Source organism: Oncorhynchus nerka, linkage group LG20, assembly GCF_034236695.1.
Source record: "Oncorhynchus nerka isolate Pitt River linkage group LG20, Oner_Uvic_2.0, whole genome shotgun sequence".
In the NCBI taxonomy this organism is placed as follows: domain Eukaryota; kingdom Metazoa; phylum Chordata; class Actinopteri; order Salmoniformes; family Salmonidae; genus Oncorhynchus; species Oncorhynchus nerka.
Window position 1 is genome coordinate 74461723 of NC_088415.1, and position 15519 is coordinate 74477241.

The following is a 15519-nucleotide window of genomic DNA, read 5'->3' on the forward strand; positions in this document are numbered from 1 at the left end:
TCTGTCTCCTACGCTGCTGCGACCTCAGGTTGTAAATTCCTGGAGGAGATTATCTCCTCATGGCCACAGTATAGAGAGAGAGTGAGTTTTCATAGAGAGAACAAAGGCATTTCTTCCACCTCACAGAACTGGAGGTCCGAACAGTATTTATGTTCTGGAGAACGTATAAAAGATCGGTGAAGAATCCAGCTACAAACTGGTCCGTTTGGTACAATTTTGTGAAACTCATGAGAGACAATACGGCCACATTACCATAGCGCTGTTTATACATTAGCCTCAGATATAAGGCTTACATCTAATTGTTGTATAAGATGAATGAGTGAGGATGATACTGTTTGTGAAATTGTGTCATGTGATTTTGGACTGTTTAATGAAGGAAACTCCAATTCCCTTTGGAGTTCAGCTAAATCATAGGACCGCCCATGAGCCCAGTTATGGTCTGGCATCCTGGGACAGGCCCTTTTCTGCTCTTCCGGAAAAAAAAACACCCGGGTTTTCTATCACCAGACCAGCTTACCTCGATAACGAGAGGGCCAAGGTTTGAGAGGAGACCGAGCTTACCTCAATTACGAGATGGCTAAAGGTTGCAGACCAGCTTACCATGAGAGGGCCAAGGTTTGAGTAGAGACCATGAACCTGAGTATAAGCTAAAGTTTGAGTAGATGGCTGAATCGTTTAACCATACCACGTGGTTAAACTCTTCGACTATCGATACCGACAGAATAAAAAGACGTCTTTGATATTAATTACTCGTCTGCAGCTAGGAATTCGGTATCATTGAACGTGAAGCCTGACAACCGCCGAAACATCTATTCTATAACGACATGAATGAAATTCACTCTGAACTATCCATTCTAACCACGACAGAGAGAGAGAGAGAGAGAGAGGGCGGACAGACTCTCCAACAGGAACAAACTTTTCAACAGAGATCCCGACGACACACTGAGCGTAAATACACTGCTCAAAAAAATAAAGGGAACACTTAAACAACACAATGTAACTCCAAGTCAATCACACTTCTGTGAAATCAAACTGTCCACTTAGGAAGCAACACTGATTGACAATAGATTTCACATGCTGTTGTGCAAATGGAATAGACAACAGGTGGAAATTATAGGCAATTAGCAAGACACCCCCAATAAAGGAGTGGTTCTGCAGGTGGTGACCACAGACCACTTCTCAGTTCCTATGCTTCCTGGCTGATGTTTTGGTCACTTTTGAATGCTGGCGGTGCTTTCACTCTAGTGGTAGCATGAGACGGAGTCTACAACCCACACAAGTGGCTCAGGTAGTGCAGCTCATCCAGGATGGCACATCAATGCGAGCTGTGGCAAGAAGGTTTGCTGTGTCTGTCAGCGTTGTGTCCAGAGCATGGAGCGCTACCAGGAGACAGGCCAGTACATCAGGAGACGTGGAGGAGGCCGTAGGAGGGCAACAACCCAGCAGCAGGACCGCTACCTCCGCCTTTGTGCAAGGAGGAGCAGGAGGAGCACTGCCAGAGCCCTGCAAAATGACCTCCAGCAGGCCACAAATGTGCATGTGTCTGCTCAAACGGTCAGAAACAGACTCCATGAGGGTGGTATGAGGGCCCAACGTCCACAGGTGGGGGTTGTGCTTACAGCCCAACACCGTGCAGGACGTTTGGCATTTGCCAGAGAACACCAAGATTGGTGTGTGCTCTTCACAGATGAAAGCAGGTTCACACTGAGCACATGTGACAGACGTGACAGAGTCTGGAGACGCTGTGGAGAATATTCTGCTGCCTGCAACATCCTCCAGCATGACCGGTTTGGCGGTGGGTCAGTCATGGTGTGGGGTGGCATTTCTTTGGGGGGCCGCACAGCCCTCCATGTGCTCGCCAGAGGTAGCCTGACTGCCATTAGGTACCGAGATGAGATCCTCAGACCCATTGTGAGACCATATGCTGGTGCAGTTGGCCCTGGGTTCCTCCTAATGCAAGACCATTCTAGACCTCATGTGTCAGCAGTTCCTGCAAGAGGAAGGCATTGATGCTATGGACTGGCCTGCCCATTCCCCAGACCTGAATCCAATTGAGCACATCTGGGACATCATGTCTCACTCCATCCACCAACGTCACGTTGCACCACAGACTGTCCAGGAGTTGGCGGATGCTTTAGTCTAGGTCTGGGAGGAGATCCCTCAGGAGACCATCCGCCACCTCATCAGGAGCATGCCCAGGCGTTGTAGGGAGGTCATACAGGCACGTGGAGGCCACACACTCTACTGAGCCTCATTTTGACTTGTTTTAAGGACATTACATCAAAGTTGGATCAGCCTGTAGTGTGGTTTTCCACTTTAATTTTGAGTGTGACTCCAAATCCAGACCTCCATGGCTTGATAAATTTGATTTCCATTGATAATTTTTGTGTGATTTTGTTGTCAGCACATTCAACTATGCAAAGAAAAAAGTATTTAATAAGAATATTTCATTCATTCAGATCTAGGATGTGTTATTTTAGTGTTCCCTTTATTTTTTTGAGCAGTGTATATATATTGATTGCAATTGTTCCCGAATTAGTGAGCGTTCATGTGCAAAGGATTAGCATTTCAATTGTTAGAATTATCACTCTGTCTAACACGCCGCCATAACGGTTTAGCCCACTAGGGCACATCCCCCTATTATTTATTTGTAAACATATCTGTTTTGTTTGTTTGTGTGATGCATTTCTGTGAATTACTTAGTTAGTAAATAAATGATTTTAAGACAATTGATGTATGGATGACTCATAGTGAGGACTGGGTTCATGCAGATAACCAACAATTTACAATGTTTGGAATGAGGTAAATAATAATTAATTAATCAGAAGACTAAGTGATCAGATATCAAAATATCTGAAAGTTATATTAGGAAAATTATAACTTCGTAATCTGAATATTTTCCTTGGTGCCCCGACTTCCTAGTTAATTACAGTTACATGATTAATCAGTTTAATCGCGTAATAATAATTTCAGAGATTTATTTGATAAATAAATCTTCAGTTTTAATGATACCAAAGACATAACACCTCCCTACTCTTCTACATTTGCACACACTGTAACATAGATTTTTCTATTGTGTTATTGACTGAACGTTTGTTGTTTTTGTCGCACTGCTTTGCTTTATCTTGGCCAGGTCGCAGTTGTAAATGAGAACTTGTTTTCAACTGGCCTACCTGGTTAAATAAAGGTGAAATAAATTAAATAAAATAAACTTACATACAACGTTAGCTAGCTTAGCTTGGCTTCACTCATATGAATCACTCGGTCAAAACACTTCAAAATTACCAGAAAAGTCATCACAGTTTAGATAAACATGTTATCTCTAGATTTTGAAGACGAAAGTGTGCTTATAAATGTTACAAACCTGAAAACAGGATAGATAAGGAGACAGGGAGAGTTGGCTTCTTTTCACTGGGCTTGTCTTCCGAAACATGAGGTAGAGAGGCACGCGCCTGTGGCAGTTGAGAATTTATGTGACGTGCATGATCCAGACATTTCGGGAAACATATTAATGCATAATTGGAATTTACTATCCCAGAAATTCCCGTATCACGCAAGTGTTAGCGGATGTGTGGAAGTCTACAGCAGGGAAATTACAACCCACGACCACGCACCTCCAATTTCATGGGATTATAGCAGATCCAATTTACCCAAGAAACTCTGCTTTTCATTCAGTGTATGGCACACTACTTTTAACCAGGGCCAATTTAAGCCTTGGTCAAAATGAATGCATTACATAAGCAATAGGGTGCTATTTGGGTCACACCCTCAGTGATTCATTAATCACGACGGTCTGCTCTCATCCAAGGTGCCACCAGTCACAAGGTGTTACAATGCCATCATTTGTGGCGGAAGACATTTTCACCCAGGAGCTGCATGTGACAGCTTGACCTTTCGCGGAGCTATCGACTCTCCTTCCTCTCATTGCTCATCCAGAGAGAGAACTCATGCTTGGGAGAAACTCTCAGGCCATGCATTCCAAATGCATGTTATTACTACTCATTCATTAACTGCGTCAATTCACTTTAACACATTTACTTGTGTCAATTCAAATCAACTGAACATTTATGTTAATTGCAAGATGAGCACTTGCATGGAGACTCCCTTCCATATTCTCACTATTTTGTGATATTAATATTGCAGATGCATCATGTGACATGTCTATCCAATTAACATTGTTTCTGGTGATCTGTCTCATGTCAAAGGCCCTCCACTGACCAGTAACGCACCTCTGTAATTAGATCCAAGATAGTGTGATGGAGGGAACAAGACGTGTGTATGCCGTAGTGATAATCTTCATACAGTATGGATATCATTATCTGTGTTATAAAATGAAATGCTGTAATGATTCATTAAAGGGCCTCATACACTATTCAGCCTGATATAATCATGTATCTGAAAAGAGGAAGGAACGAGTTAATCATATATTTCAATGAGGGGAACAATAGCTCTGAAGTATGCTCAACTGCATAAAAAATATGTATGAAAACAACTATTTCAAATTCAAATAAATTATTGGCCAAATGCTCCTCAAGAACACCACACCACAGAATACTACTCCAATAAAAAAATATATATACTGTATATATTTTTTATTCTAAGGCACTCATTTGTTGATCTGCTAGGTGCCCATTCCCTATTGACCCCGGTCAAAAGTAGTATATTATATAGGGAATAGGGTGCCATTTGGGATGCCCACCGGTATCACAGTCTCAGAGAATTGGTGTTGGCTACCCCACGCTGATCCTGAAAGGGCACAGAAGAATGTATCTTTTTAGAGCTGGCTGAGGACATGGACTTTCTTTCGCTGCCTGGCTAGTCTGTCCCCTCTGATAGCCATCATCACAGCTCAACACAGATCTCCCCATACCCTGGTTAACACAGGTCATAGCTGACACATGTAGTGTAGCTGTGCAAGTGCACACAGCACAGGTACTAAATCAATGTGAGTCATTTCGGTGAAAAAACCCATCCAGCTGAATGAAACGATAAGAGTTAGAGGTAGGCAGGTAGCCTAGTGGTTAAGAGCATTGGGCCACTAACCGAAAGGTCGCTGGATTGAATGCCAGAGTGTACTATGTGAAATAAATCTGATGATATGCCCTCGTGCAATGCACTTAACCCTAATTGCTCCTGTAAGAGTGTCTGCTACATAAATGAAAGGTAAAATGATAGATAATAGACTGAGGTCCTTTACAAGACAGTTACTACACAGAAAAGACTGAATGGATCCTTAGGATGTCCTCTCTGATGCCACCCCTTGGTCTTAAAGTCTATTTTTAGTCATTTATCAATTTGAACTGACTTTCCACTGACTTTCCAATTTGAACTGACTTTCCATCACCTATTTAGCTACAGTAAGTAAGTACTGTAAGTCTTGTCCAAGCCAGAACATCCCATTGGGCAGGAGCCTTTCTGTTTCTGTAGCAAGAGGCAGCTTGATGCACAATCAAGTCGACTTAAGGCAAATCTAGTCAGGTTTATTTGTCATATGCACAGGATACACACGGTGTAAACACTACAATTAACTGCTTACTTGCAGGTTCACCTCTCAACAGTGTGACAATAATAATAATAAAGTATGTCAGTTAAAACAAATGAAAATAAAATGAAAGCTCAATAGAACAACGTAGAATGGATTTAGCCGGAATATAAATACAAGGTAGGCTATCACATGATTATTATGAGGACATCAGAAGCAACAATGAATGGGTTTTTCACTGCCTTTTCACTTTCTAGTGACAAGCACAAAAGTAGTACTGGCAGCCTACTGTATGTGGCAGGGCAACTTTGAGATATTTTGGGGTTGGCATGTTTCGCATGAGGCCAGGCGTCTAAAGTGCTCTTCCTCACATCACTTGATGTACATAGTGAGTGACATGCCTGAACGTCACTCCTAAGGAGTATGGGACATAGATGATTTTATTCATTGTTATTCATCATAGTATGAATAGGATTCAGTTATAGTTTAAGATTTGCAGTGAATGAATCTAAACCCCCAGGAGACAGGTTGTGTATTCAGCTGCCAGTCATCCTCCTTTTCTTATTATGAGTTGAACTTGATATTAAACATTCATATTTTGCCTACACTCATTTATATTTTCAATTGAAGGCCATCTTTCTCTTTGTGAACTGTACCCTACTGCCTGTTATGTTGTTTCCCTCATCAGGATTAGGTTATGCAAAACGTGAGTGGTAGAGACTTGGGTAGACCTCATAGGACTTATATGACCCCTGTGCTATATCTCATATATCTATATTACATTCTGTGTGGTAAGGGGCGCTCATCAACTTACCTTAAATGTGATAGTATGAACTGGCCATGACTGACCCAGCAGACTCGGACCAGATCCGCAACGCCCTCGCCTCCCAAGAAGCCATCATTTGAAGGCACAAGGAGTTGCTTTGTGGTCCGATGGAAGGGTTCCAGGCTGTGGCCGAACGTCACGACTAAGCATTGGACACATTGCGGGAGCAATTCTGTGGGTTGTCTACTAGGCAGCCTACCACAACAGTAACATCCCAGCCATCAGTAGCCCTGGTAGCAGCACCATCCCCTCGGTTTCCCGGGAACCCTGCTGATCAAGCGTTTCGCTACACTCGCATTAACATCTGCTAACCATGTGTATGTGACAAATACAATTTGATTTGATTTGATTACCTCCCCCGGAGCGCTTCGATGGAGAGTCGGCACCTGTCGGGCATTTCTCGCTCAGTGTTCCCTCGTCACGGAGCTGCAGCCTTCCTCCTTCCTCTCAGACCGCTCTAAGATAGCATACCTCATCACGCTGATGTCTGGGAGGGCTCTCGCTTGGGTTACGGACGTTTGGGAACAACATTCGGCCGTATGCTTCATTATGGAGGGATCGTGGTGGTGAAAAAAGTTTTTGAAGCTTCGTTGTCCGGGAGAGAGGCTGCCCGGAAGTTAGTCCAGCTTCGGCAGGACTCCCTCAGTGTGGCAGACTATGTGATGGATTTCCGCACACTAACAGCGGAGGAGCTGTTTGACAAGTTCCTGCACGGATTATCAGAGGAAGTAAAGGATGAGCTAGCAGCCCGGGAACTACCGACGGATCTCAACTCACTCATCGCTTTAACCATCCGGATCGATGGCCGGCTATGGGAACGTAGGAGGGAGAAAAGGTCTGAATGCAATCCCAATCGCTCACTCAAGGATCCCACCTTGCATCTGATGAACTCCGGAAGTCCCAGGCGTCTACGTCCCTGAGAGGATCCGAGTTCCTCAAAGAGCCTCCGAAGACTGCCGATTCACCCCTTCCCGAGCCGATGCAGCTTGGCAGGGCTAGGCTGTCTACAACCGAACGCATACACAGACTTGACACCCAGAGTTGTCTGTGCTCAATAGGCCGGGTCACCCACCATACCACCCCCGATCAACCTACGAGTGTCAGGGAACCACAGCGAGATGATCAAATTCCTGCTAGTTGAGTCTCCGCAGGTTCCCGTGGTATTGGGATTCTCTTGGCTCCAGCAACACAATCCCTCTATTGACTGAGCTACTGGTGCCATCATGGGCTGGAGCCCATCCTGCCACACGCATTGCCTGAAGTCAGCTCTGCCTGTCCCAGGACATCTTCCTGGGGGCTTGGGAATTGCCCCGGACCTCTCCGCCAGCCCCGCGGTGTACCAGGACCTCCGGGAGGGGTTCAGTAAGGCCCAGGCACCAACCGGTATCCAAGAAGGTCAAGCCAGATGCACTGGCACGCCGCTATAGCCCCACGGCTACACCCCCAGAAGCCGAGACCTCTCTCCCCCACTCCAAGATCATTAGCCCCTCTGCTGTTCGGTTCGACCTCGGGGCAGGGGATTCCAGTAGGAGAGGTGCTGGGTCTCCGCTAGGGACATCCTGGACCCAGGCCCCATCTCAACCAGGTATGCGCCCAGGTAGGACGCCAGGTGGTGTCCCTAGGGGGGGGGATACTGTCACGCCCTGATCTGTTTCACCTGTCTTTGTGCTTGTCTCCACCTGTCTTTGTGTTTGTCTCACCCATCTTCCCAATTATCTCCTGTGTATTTATACCTGTGTTAAACGTGATACTCACGGAACTTGCTACATACTGTTTTATGATTTTGAATTCAAATCCATGTTTAAAAAACCTTGCTAAGAAAGTAAGCAATTTACATTTCTACACTGCATCAGTGTACCTTTCATAAACATAAACCTTGCTCTTTGGACACCCATAGAGCAAGTTATTTAACAACCAACTTCCACAATTCAGATTAAAGGATATCTCAGACAGTGTTCCTCTAGTGGCTTCTGACCCTCTGATAAGTGGGTGTCTCTGCTGTCTCTGTAGCAGCAAAAACAATCACCTCCATCAACTTTACTTCTGGTTAATAACAACATTAAATTATAACAAAATATGCATGCTCCATCTAAAGAAATACACACATCTTAAAAACAATAAGTGCAATTTGCTTTTGTATAGACAGCTGAGGTGGAATGCTGTAAACTGTGTTCGTAAAAATATAGAGCAGATAGTGAATATGGGACATAATGTGCTCTGTGAATGTTGCAATGCTTTCATCTCTAGGGAGACACAATAGATACACAAGCTATTGTCCAATTGAAAATAATTAGAAAATATTTAACAGTCTGTGCATAGTAGTAACAGTCAATTTCAATATACGTTTTGAAAACTATACATTCAGTATCAAACATGATTCACTGGTTAAGTGTTAACAATTAATATCAGGTGGGGTTTTGTTAAGCAGTAAAACAGCATTAACAACTTCAGATGACCAATATAAATATTATTTTGGATGACAAAATCTTCAAAAGTTTCTGCACAATAAATTAAAAAGGTACCATTCCAATTTCTTTGCACCTTCAACGCAGAAAACAATCATTAAATACCTCCAACTTTCTCTTGCTATTATGGTCTTCAAGACTTCAATTTATAAATTTCTCTTCATATACACGTATTAAATAATATGTGCTAATTGCACACATTCAGAATAAAGTTTTTACATAAAAATATGTAAGTATGGTAAGTACCAGTTGTAATGAGTATGATGGGAAACAGAGTGCTGGTTTCAAGTGCAGGGCGCAGCAGGTGTTTATTTAGTAAAGGACCACAGGGGGAAGCAGGTAGCAGGTTCCAAGGACAGGCAGAAGGTCGTACACAGGGAATCCAAAAAGGTAACAGTACAGGCAGGGAAAAAAGCTAATAACGTAGTCCGGGAGATCAGGCAAGAGATTGATGACAGGAAATCTGATGTACAGGCAGGGAATAGGCAAAAAACATTGTTAGTGAGGATGGCCAAAAACTACGATACACGGGAGGACTAAAACAGAAATAAACAGAGCTCCGAATAGAATGTATACAAAAACAAACAATACCTCACAATGATGGGGTGCAATGAACTGAACTAAATAGTGTGTGTAAATGACATACAGGTGTGTGAACAGGTGATCAGAATTTAGGTGATTGGGATCTGGAGAGTGAGCTGCGTTCAGGGGATCTATGTATTTGAAAGTGTGAGTTGGAAGCAGACGTTACACCAGTATGTTAGTACCAGTATGGTTCATTGGCTACATGTGGTCATGTAATTTTCCTATTAACCTCTAAGCAAAAACAGACAAATAAAAAATACAGGTGGTTGTTTTGTGTAAAAATAGAAGTAGGAAATCTGATGTTTTCTACCTACAGTAAGATTGCCTAGTAGTATTATACATCTCGGTAAAAATTATCTGAGTGACTTTTAGCTAGCTTGGTCCCAGATCTGTTTGTGCTCTCTTGCCAAGTCCTATAGTTAGTGTCAAGCGAGAGGTCAGGGAGAGGTTAGCTCTGGTCCAGAGTGTTACATGCAGCTTGCTGATGCTGAAGGCTCAGCGTAAGCAAGCCGTACGTAATGCCCTGGACCAGAGCTAGACGAAGGTTAGAACCGGAAAGGGTAAAACTAACCAGTCTCACGACGGTCTAATCCCAGCTCACGTTCCCTATTAGTGGGTGAACTATCCAACGCTTGGTGAATTCTGCTTCACAATGATAGGAGGAGCCCACATCAAAGGATCAAAAAGTGACGTCGCTATGAACGCTTGGACGTAGGGATGTGAGGGCCAGGAGTTTCCCAGATGAAATAATCTGCCCAGGAAAAACTCTTGGCCCTAAACAGGATAAGTACATTTACCAATGTAAATATAATGAGACTACGGGTAGACATGAGCAGTAGCCTCAGTTAAATTCCAAAACTTTAACATGAACTGTGCATTTTTGCACAGAAGTGAAAATCTACATGATTTTCATTAGAGGTCCACTTCTATCCAAAGAGGCCTCACGGGTGTTTTGAACAGCTAGCCTGGGTGCCAGTATGATTCTGCCCTTGCCAACTCCTCATGCAACTGTCATGCCAAGAGAGTAGCTGTTGCATTGACAGCAGCAAATGGGGATCCATAATAAATACAAATACAAAAATGGTCATGTTTGGCTTAATCTCCCATGGGCAGATTCTGCGTGTACATTAGACCGAAAGAATCTGCCAGGACTGAATGGGATCAGGATTGACCCAAAGGCGGTGCTTAAACTGCTTCGCCTCAAGTGCTTTGTGCGTGTGCCCACACGGATGGTAAGGGGGGGCTTTGGCTGAGAGTTTCCTTTTGCGAGGGTTGCGAATTTTTGCCGGGATGCTCAATTTCTAATTTAGAAATGAATCACGCAGCTGACCAAATTACGCATGATTTTACCTCTAGGTTAACAGAGATTATGTTTGGTTTGACAATGACAGCAATGGAGTTGGCAAGAGCAGAAACAGATGATGAACAGTCACTGCTACTATGAGAAGCTGTTAATGATGACTCACTGCTAGATACTACAGTATGAAGCAGGGAAGGACAGGATGGTAGCAGCTAGGAGGGGCAGCTAACCGGAGGTGAGTAAGATGGAGGATGAGGAGCTGGTGGGAAGGGTGATAAGGATGTGTTCTAGAGCGTACTACACTATTGACTACACATACAAGGGTTCTTCTGTCTTACACAGGAAGCTGCCCGATTCCCGATTCGCTCTCAGCTGCCATAAGGAGCTGCTTGAGTTCCTTAATTCTCTGCTCTTTATTGGTCAGTGAATGACTCCGGGGGTACATGCAGCCCAGGAGAGATTGGTCAGGAAAAGGAAAAACAGCTAATTTTCTAATTTACAAGTCTTATTCCTCTCTTACTGAATTACATAGGAGCTACTGTACGATGGTGGTAGGGGAGGGGTTCACTTGCAACATGGTTAAGCTAAGCTAAGTGAGTGCAGAGATGGGACACTCACTGGGACAAAGTAAGCAGTTTCAGGAACACTTTCCATATACTGGCCATCCAACAAGCCATGGGAATATCCTGAAATCTACCAAAACATACACAAAAAAAACAGTGTCATAAAATCAACAAACAGTTTGGGATTGATTTCATCCTGATTTCAATGGTGATTTTCAATTCAAACACTTGGCTATTGTTCAGTCTAGTTGATTGTGCTGACTGGTAGAAACCATAGATGGGTGCTCAGTGATCACCTTTGTGGGGATAATCATGGCATAATGATTCTGGCTCCGCAGGAGTCCCTAGAGGAGCAGGATGACTTGGTCCTTCTCTTGATGGGAGCCTTGGTCTTGTCGATCTGTGTCGTGACATCCTGCAGGTAGACCTCGTGCTCCACCTTCCTACGCATGGTGGAGTTCCAGTGATTCTAATAGAGTTGTCTCTCCTATGGGGGGATTCAGACCAAAGAAATTGAATAAGAACAATATTATGTTCTATATTGTTAAAGTTATATTGATTGTTATTTGTTATATATCTCTGCATTTCAGACAAATAAAATATTTGATCAATCTTTTTAAAAAAATGTTTTTTTTAACAAGGCAAATCAACATTCTTATTTACAATGATGGCCTATCAATCATGAGATTGACTGCATATCAGAGACTGCGTCCAAAATAGCACCCTGTTCCCTACATTGTGCACTACTTTTGACCAGATCCCCATAGGGCTCTGGTCCAAATTTGTGCACTATATAGAGAATAGGGTGCCATTTGGGACGTATACAGAGTGTTATAGCTTGTTATAACAGTGCTCTAACTTATAAGAGTGTTATTACCTGCCAGGCAGCAGCTTAGATTCCTCGGTCCAGCGGTTCCCGATACGTTTGTGAGCAGCGTATATGATCTGGTCCTCCTCCTGAGTCCGGTTAAGGTGGTTGTGCCAGCCCTCCCGGCACTGCTTGCCGATACGCCCGTGCAGATGCTTGGTAATGATGGACCATTGCTTGGGGCCATACCTATGCACAGATACATTTACACACGGCGTGTGAATTTAGCATGTGATGAACCTATTTGGTAGACAGAACACACAGAATAGAAACTGTCTTCACCCTCTCATCTTCCTCCTTGGTCCATGGCCCCGTCTCTGGGTTGAGCACCTTTTGCCATCGATGCTGACACTGAGATGTGTTATGGCTTTACACCCCCTGATATAATGTGGATTTACTTGTCTAACAGAACACAGAAGGTGTTCTTTAATGGAAGCCTCTCAAATATAATCCAGTTAGAATCAGGAATTCCCCAGGGTAGCTGTTTAGGCCCCTTGCTTTTTTCAATTTTTACTAACGACATGCCACTGACTTTGAGTAAAGCCAGAGTGTCTATGTATGCGGATGACTCAACACTATACACGTCAGCTACTACAGCGACTGAAATGACTGCAACACTCAACAAAGAGCTGCAGTTAGTTTCAGAGTGAGTGGCAAGGAATAAGTTAGCCCTATATATTTCTAAAACTAAAAGCATTGTATTTGGAACAAAACACTCACTAAACCCTAAACTTCAACTAAATCTTGTAATAAATAATGTGTAAATTGAGCAAGTTGAGATGACTAAACTACTTGGAGTATCCCGAGATTGTAAATGGTCATGGTCAAAACATATTGATGCAGTAGTAGTGAAGATGGGGAGAAAATGTTTTTGATGCACGCCAACAAAGCCACTACACAACACTAAACAATACATTTATTGCACTATAAGGGTGACAAACGGTGCCGACAAACTGTTAGGGCCTACATAAAGCTGTCCCAACAGTCCTTTACCACTGTTACACCTGGCTATCATCGGAGCCTTGTCTGGCAGCGAAACAGCTGGTATGGCTTACTTTCTTAAACAAATATGATTTCTATTGACAATTGAGATGTACAAACTATGGCATAAGGGGGCGACGAGCGGATAAGAGGCAATCTGTAATTTCGATTAAGACATTAATGATCGACCTAGGACGGACGTAGTCAATATAACTATTTGGTCAGCTCTTTTGAAATGTACAGCAACAGAATTCAGAACATGGGACGTTCTTACAGTATTCTCCCTGTACACCATGTCAGAACTGTAGGATAAATAAAGGGGGCATATAAGCAGACAATAAAAGCTCTTACAATATTAAATGATTACATTTTTCTAAAACAGGCTACAGGCTACATGTGCACCACCAAGTCATACCAGTAGGCTAAATTATGAGGGGAAAATGGACCAAATTATTAGGGTGAGGCACATGGGCAACTAACAGCATACTACACAACATACACTTAGCATTACTTTCTTAGCTAATTTATGCAAAAGCATACGGGACACTTTTGGACTCGCCTTGTTGTGCTGTGCTCACTTGAACAGGAAGGTGTCATCAAAGTCTGGCATTCTCAGGATTTTTGGCTCCTGAGTGGTGCAGCGGTCTAAGGCACTGCATCTCAGTGCTAGAGGTGTAACTATAGACACCCTGGTTCGAATCCAGGCTGTATCACAACCAGCTGTGATTGGGAATTCCATAGGGCGGCGCACAATTGGCCCAGCATTGTCCAGGTTTGGCTGGTGTAGGTCGTCGTTGTAAATAAGAATTTGTTCTTAACTGACTTCCCTAGTTAAAAAAATGCATCTTCATTATTTCTCTTCATATGACAAGGATTAAAAAGGATTTGCCAGTAGATTGTTGACTTGATTCATGATGACTGCTAGCTTGCTAGCTAAGATTTTGAAAGTATGATGTTGACATGATCAGTCCATTCAAAGCTACTGTAGATGTAACGTGGTCAATGACCTTGAGCCTTCTTGGATGGGCACTTCTAATGTAACTATATTGCAGCACCCAAGGGGCTTAAACTTTCTAGCTCTACCTGTAGATTTTGAGGTGACATTGGGTCCCCATGAGTGACAGAACACTGAGCCAATCACGGTGCAACTAGAGAAAATGACCAACCACTACGCTCCTTATTTTCCACTGGCTGCCCAACCATCACAGAAGGCACTGAGCTAGGCTGAAACATTTTGGAACTGCTTTACTCAAGAAAGCAAAAATGAGACCAAGTTTGTATGCGGCTTAATTAACTCAGTGATTTTTTCCCCTAGATTTTTTAAAACATAGTTTGCAAACTGATGTGACACGTATTAATGCCAAAATAACATGCAAAACAGGCAAAATAAGAATAATTTTTAGCTAAATAGGTGCGGATCAAAAAAGGTGATCTGCCCTGAATGACATGTCGCCACTGCATTAAATACTCTTTTCTCAGGAGTTGACTGTCTTCTGTTAAGACAACTCAGTCAGGGCAGGTATTACCTCTTCCCTCGACTTTCTGTAAAGGCTTCTTGGGACATCACCTCAATGCAGCCATGGGCATCCCCAACATCCATGAGAAAGGAAAGACCAATAAGGTTAATATTACAAGCCAGGAGATGATAATAATGTTCACAGGCGACAACATACACCTCAAACATACCAAAAGTATCGACTTCTTCTGCTGCATCTGGCAATACTGTCTCCTGTTCAAGTTGTTTTATTTATGGAGAAAGCGTACAAGAAGCATCGTATTATATTGATTAAATTTAGTTTTCTGAAATAAGATATCAGTTAAACTAGCTATGAAGTCTTCAATAAATGTAGCTAGTTAGCAATAAACTAGCAAGTTAGCTAGAAAGTTAGCTACAGTAGATAACTAATCTGTCTGGCTATCTAGCTAAAACAAGACAGCTAGTTACTATACACTTTGCTAGCTGAGTGAATACAATTATTTTGGGTTATTCATGAGGTTGAGTTTGTGACTGATGATCAAAAACGATTCTGTATTCTGTTTCCAGCTAGCTAATGTCTTCATCTTGCTACTCACATCGCATCTCCTTTTGACAGCTCCATGGTAGGAAAGATACTGGTAGCTAGTAGTCTCTTTACGAGACACTTATTCAGAAAAGTGTATATACCACCGATTCTCGCGCCCACCCCCTTCGAGAGAGGTGCTCGGATCAGCAGCCACACGCAGACTCTCTTCCCATTGTTAAATATATCAAAATCATTTTCAGCCAGCCAGGTATTTTACAAAGCCCACGACAACACCTGCATTTTTAACTGGGCTGTTGGTCACCAAGTCATTCATAAACATCTTACAATTACATTATGACATGGGATAGATGGAACGTGGAAAGTTTCTGATATTTCAAAGTTGAAGCAATGCTACCATCTGGTGGACGACAGATAACAGAGACCCT

General features: G+C 43.0%; 1 long non-coding RNA gene across 5 annotated transcripts; it reads right to left on the reverse strand.

Annotated features, from left to right (window-relative positions):
- Positions 1-9049: 9049 nt before the first annotated feature.
- On the reverse strand, positions 9050-15375 carry LOC115103124 (uncharacterized). 5 transcript variants are annotated; one of them, XR_010460224.1, is made up of 4 exons: positions 14597-15375; positions 13630-13897; positions 12099-12278; positions 9050-11708 (listed from the first exon to the last, which is right to left on the reverse strand). It is a non-coding gene; the product is annotated as an uncharacterized LOC115103124 (long non-coding RNA). The 5 variants fall into 5 exon arrangements; XR_003859536.2 differs by lacking the exon at positions 13630-13897 and having other exon boundaries at positions 14597-14799; positions 15144-15367; XR_010460225.1 differs by lacking the exon at positions 13630-13897 and having other exon boundaries at positions 9050-11351; positions 11518-11708; positions 14597-15356.
- Between the last annotated feature and the right edge of the window lie 144 nt (positions 15376-15519).